Consider the following 6,367-nt stretch of genomic DNA (forward strand, 5'->3'; position numbering starts at 1 on the left):
TTTCTGCTCCCACATCTTTTTCTTCTTTCATTCTGTATCAGAAGCCAGATTCCCTTTTTACAATGCAATACTGGTCTTCTAACTGATTTTTTATAGTTCGGCATCTGTTACAAGGACAGACTGGCATCTAGAATTTAGTGTATTGTCTTTCATCTGCAAAGGATATCTGTGTGTGTATATATATATACTAGCTGGGGGAGCCCGGCTTTGCCAGGGCTGTTTTGGGCCGGGTGGTTTAAATCGAGTGCGAGGCTTTGGGGCCTCTCTGTGTCCCTCTGTGAATCTGCTGCCGGGCAACATTTTAAATCGAGTCCCAGGCTTTTGGGCCCTGTCTGTGTCCCTTTGTGAATCTGCTGCCGGGCAACATTTCTACCTTTTAATACCTTGAAAGATGAAAGTGAAAGTACTTATAAAATGTTTTTGGTAAATCTTATGTTATTTTTAAAAGAGATACTAACTTTTTCAAAGCTGGATGATCAAAGTAGTTTGAGCTGGAAGCTGAAGTAATGGCAGTGAAACAATGGCTGCCAGATTCCTGAGATGAAAACGATTAATCCCGCCCACACACACACCAATTGGCCAACCATCAGGGGACCGTACTGTAGGATTGGTCAATCGTGACGGCACAGGATTGGTGGAACCTTGACGTCAGTCAATCAATGCTAAGTAGCAGATAATGAGTTTAATTTTGAAGGTTTTTTGCATAAGGCGCGAACAATTTTCGTCCGACCGAAAAGTAAATACACTTACGACCGTCCCGGAAGCGTAAGCTTTCTTCGGAGGTAACGCGCGCGTAGGTAGGCTCTATAACTTTCGAGCGCATAGCCGGACAGACGCACACCCGAGGACAGAAGGACAGACAGACAGATCGACTCGTTTATATATATAGATAGATGACTCAGTGAATTTATCCTGTTTTGGATTATACGAATCTCTTTGGTATATATATTTACACAAGGATTGGAGCAACTTTAAAAAAGCTCCTGTAGCAGGAGAGATTTCCTGCTGCCTTTGTTTCTCTGCATTGGGAGAACTTGCACAATCCACAATCTTGTGCAGCATGTAGATGCCCAGTTCAATCCCTGTTTATGTTGCAAAGTGTTAAGAAAGTGCAGAACTCACTCAGCTGATAGAAATAACTAATCCTGATCACCAGGCTATTAGTTGATAGGTATCTGTGATTATTTTAGGCCTCTTTAATAGCTAGCCCTTCAGGGGTCCTGTGAACAATGTAAACTCAGCAGAGAGGATAGCATCCCTGAGTAATGCTACAACAACAACAGTTCCAGTAAAAATTATTAATCCGCCATGGTAAGAGGGAGAAAGAATATTCTTCAGAATCATGTAAATTTCTGAGCAAGGTTGAATGCAGCAGTCACACCTATTGGTTATTTTCTACTTACTCAAGGCGATACTTAAGTTTAATCATTACTGTAAAATATATATTGTGTGTGGTATTGCTACTCTTTGCTTATTCTTTTACTGTTTAATAAATTTGTTTGTCAGTTAAAGTCTAAGTCACAGTCCGGTGTAATGCAATTCTGCAGCTTCCTGAAGTCGGGAAGATCACATGATCAAACCAGTACGCCGCAACAAAGTGAAGAGTGTTCTCTGTTCAGTCCCTGTTATAAACTCTGGTCACTAGGTTGCTCTGTGAACAGAGTTTCCAATGTCTCACCCAGTTCCATTACCATTTTCATTATTAAAACAACCTTTCATAGAATCATAGAATGATACAGCACAGAAGGAGGCCATTTGGCCAATCGTGCCTGTGCCGGCTCTTTGATAGAGCTATCCAACTAGTCCCAGTCCCCTGCTCTTTCCCCATAGCCCTGCAAATGTTTCCTTTTCAAGTAGAATTCCAATTCCCTTTTGAAAGTTATTACTGAATCTGTTTCCACCACCCTTTCATCAATTGACTGGGCAATAACATAGACAGTTTAATGTCTTATTAAAAGATGCCCTGCATTTCAAGGCTAAAAACCTCCAGTTTCTCTAATTATTAAAACCGTAAAACTTGAATTCAATGATGTCTTGATGACTTAATTTTGTTTACATTTTTGTGAACAGTTTATTATGTGGTGTGCATGACTCTCTGTGTCAACCTTATTACTGTATGTCTACTTCCTCTACTAACAAAGCTAGAGATGTTTCCTCTATTGCAATTAGTCACATCTGCAGTGGAATCTAGGAGGTTTCATTTTTAATACCTGCTACGTGCTAATCTCATGGGTCGGTTCACCTGCAATCGCATTTAAATGTAATTGCAATGAACCACACCTGGGATTTTGGATGACTCTCGCTGCCACTTCAGCAGCTTTTTCTTTGCCTGTAATCATTTACCAGATGATCATCACATCATCGCAGGTGAGAAGGAAAAACCGAAAACTGCAAGTTATCAGGTTCCTGTCAAAGAATTTCAGCCACGGCTACTGCTCGACTTCATTACACTTGTCATCAGCTTCGAGCGGAGCTGTACACAGGAATACTTTGGGGCTTTATTCAGTTAGGGATAATTGACCAAACAATACTACGGATAAAGCTTATTGTTTAATCACCTTTTTCATTAATATATCCACGCTTCATTTGCACAAAATGTGTGTAATAAGCCTATTTGCATAATTCAATGTGACAATTCTCTGAATCTATATCATTTACATAATGCTGGTGGCCAACCACTGGACAACAGATGATTACCTTCGACAGACAGGATTCCTTCCTCCAGCTCTCATTTCCGGCTGTTTTTCAAAACTAATAGCCATCAACAGATTCCCAAACAACACATCGTTCCACAGACCATAATATGTGAACCCAAGATATTGACCCCACAGCTGAAAAATCAAAGTGGGAAAAATTTGGTGGCACCCCCTTTGGGGCACTAATTTTAGCTCCCCGAAAAAGTTAGTGCCCCTGCATTGTAAATTCATTAGTAGCGCCCCAAGCAGGAGGCAGGGCGCTACTGGAAATGCACCCTCTCCTTCTTGGGGCGCTACCAGTGAATTTTGCGGTGCTATGTGCAACAGTGCCACGCGCGTCAGCATGTAGCGCCACGTCATTGCAGGCCTCCCCCCCAGATTAAAGGGGAGGGGCCTAGCGCTGCATGCTGGATCATGCTGGATCATCGGGGAGTGAGGTGCTGTGGAAACAGCCCGGCACTCAAGAGGAGTGCCGGGCTGAGCGATCGTGGCCAGCACCCCAAAGTAAAAAGGGGAAGGGGGCAGGTGCTGACAGTCAGCCAAAAAAAAATGGTCGCCCGACGCCTGCCCTTTAAGTAGCGCCGCCGCGGCTGCAAAATGCCACCCTCACCCTGTCGGACATATCATCCAGTGATAGATCAGGGGGCGCAACCCAAGTTTGCGGCAGGGGCGCGAGCGGGGCGCTGCGCATGGCGATGATGTCATCGCCGGAGGCGCAGTGCTGCAGGTCACTACCGGCTAACACCGCTGCTAACCGCCCGCTGAATATCACGGGAGGCATTAGCGGCGCCGCGCCCAGGCGCTTGGGGCTTTGCACCCTGTTAATGCCCCTGGGGGCGCTAACGGGAGGCGCAAAGCAATGCAATTTTTCCCCCAAGCCTTTTAATTTCTGTCCTAGGGTATTCCTTATAAACCAGCCTGCCCTGTTGCCCTGCCTGAACTCATTCCTTGTTCTGTGGTGTTACTTAGTCTACCTTTCTATAGTTTTTTGATAGCAAACCAATAAAAGAGTTGATGTTCTTAATGTAAGAGGCATAGTTAGATTACATCTGCTTGCAGTGCTAGTCATCATAATGTAGGTAGGATATTTTATAGCCCAGTGAGACAGTTGAAGGTGGGGCAAAGGTGATGGTATCAGGGAAAGAGATTTCCTCTGTCTTGTGTACAGTGAAATTGTAAACCCGTCTCTGGAATCTAAGGAGGGGTTGAGGGAGTTGGACATATTCTAAAGGCAAAGAGAAGACTTCAAGTTGACTAAAATGAAACTTTCAAAATTATGAAGATGTTTTTATAAAGTTAATCCAAACAAATTGTTCACACAAACAAAGTTTTCAGAAACAGACTACAATGAGTCGGTGATTCAGCCACAGCTGTTTCAGTTGGAGGACATTAGACATGATGAATAAATCAGAAGGGAAGGTCATTGAAGCAAATAATATAAATAAATTAAGGACACAGGCTTTGAAATTGCAATTTGCAATGGGCTCCCACCAAATTCTAAACGTCTTTAGATTTTAGACTGTTTATCAGACTTCTGTATTTTTCTGTTCTTCTGACTTATTAGCATATTACAAAAACCTTGTTATCCAATTAATCTATTATGTACATGCTAATTAATTCAAATTAACATAACTTTGTTTTAGCATAACAAATATACCTTCCAGGTGCCACGAAGAAAGGAAATGTTGATTTAAAAATGTAAAAAAGTCTTTTTTTCCAATAGATGTTAAAAATGAGGTTAAGTTTGCATAACTTATTCATTTGTATAATATTCTCCCAGTTTTGTAAAGACGCAAGTCACGGTTTGAGTTATTAATGAAACACAACAAAGTTGCTAGTGCTGCGGATGTCAGTGCCAGCTCTTCTCCTGTTCCTGTTACATAGGGAAGGGAACGTTCTGTTTGATCTGCAGGACACGATGTACCAATGCTTTTCAAATAAAGAGAGCATTGCATCGTTGCCGATGAGTTTGTAGTATGGTTTTTAACTTGTGCAAGAGATTATAATAACTCACAGTTGTGAAAGCTTTCCAATAATTCATCATCTGTGGCAATATATTCAATTTCTATTATTAAAAATATGTAACATTTTTCTCCCTTTTGCTCCCCATCTCTCTTGAAGACACTAGGGCCTAGAAATTCAGTTGGTAGCGCCAGCGATTAGCGCCTAAAGAGCCCGAGAATTGGGGCGTGACCCAATGTTCGGGCGGGCGCAGTGAATATTGCGCCACCTCCCATATTGAGTATCCTTTTAGCGCCGGCGCTAACTCTTTGCGCGCGCCCGCGGGCGCAGGCAGATCATGACGTCATTTCAGTGTGCAATGCCTTTTTGGCACCCTGGACCGGATATTCGGTGGCGCCCGGAACCTTTGCGCCTAGCGCTGTTAGTGACAGTTCGATGGAACGTTACCAGGCCCTTCTCGTAGTCGGGGGGCGCTATTTAAAGGGGACAGCTCTAGTATAAAAGCTGCAGCCACTTGGCCTGTTCATTGTGGTCATTGCTGGAGAGAGTTGGTGAGCTACTGTGGAGCAGATTTTTTGGAATTTAGCCTTAGAATACTTGGGACCTTCAAACCTGTCCGGAGCAGTTGGAGCGCTACACCTAACAGTGTTTTGACCGACTGGCATCAGAATGGGAGCTGCTTTGGATGGCAACATCCTCATGGCCGGACACTGTGAAGGGGCAGAGAGACGGCGGGAGAGAGGGCCGGGATTGGCCAGAAGGAGGAGGGGCAATGGAGGTCGGCCAATCCGAGGGTACGCTGCGAGGGTATTCAGGCAGCAGGTCTCATACCTTGCAATGTCGGAGGAGCAGTGTGTGCAAAGGCTCCGATTCGGGAAGGAGGTTGTAACTGAGCTGTGCCACCTGCTTGCTCAGGATCTGCAGCCGCGTCTACGGTGCAGGACCTCTCTGTCGGTGTCCGTTAAAGTGACTGTTGCCCTCAATTTCTATGCCACCGGATCCTTTCAGTCAGCCACTGGGGACATTGCGAATATCTCTCAGTTTGCAGTCCATTGTTGCATCCGGCAAGTTACAGCTGCCCTTTATAGACAAAGGTGTCAATTCATCACCTTCCCTCTGAGCCTGGAGAAGCAGGCGGAGCGCGCGCAGGGCTTCAATGCTATTGCGGACTTTCCCATGGTGCAGGGGGCGATTGATTGCACACACATGGCTTTGCGGGCGCCATTACTCAATCCTGAGGACTTCCGCAACCACAAGGGGTTCCACTCCCTCAATGTGCAGCTGGTCTGTGACCACCGCCAAATGATCATGGCAGTCAACGCCCAATTCCCAGGGAGCGGCCACGATGCCTTCATCCTGCGGCAGACCTCAGTTTGTGACCTTTTTGAGGGGCCGGCTCGCCCACGAGGCTGGCTTCTTGGGGACAAGGGCTATTCTCTCTGCCCATGGCTCATGACACCACTCCGTTTGGCCGCCACCCCAGCAGAAGAGCTGTACAACAGCAGCCATCAGGTGACCAGGAACATTGTAGAGCACACTATTGGTGTGCTCAAACAGCGTTTCCACTGTCTGGACCTTTCGGGGGGAGCCCTGCAGTACTCGCTGGAGCAAGTGGGTCACATCGTCGTCGTCTGCTGCATGCTCCACAACTTGGCGATTCGACGCACCCAGCCAATTCCAGCTGTCCCTCAAGGTCCAGCAGAGCAGGC

Source organism: Somniosus microcephalus, chromosome 1 (genome assembly GCF_052327205.1).
Source record: "Somniosus microcephalus isolate GS21.2 chromosome 1, FLI_Smic_1.0, whole genome shotgun sequence".
Classification (NCBI taxonomy): domain Eukaryota; kingdom Metazoa; phylum Chordata; class Chondrichthyes; order Squaliformes; family Somniosidae; genus Somniosus; species Somniosus microcephalus.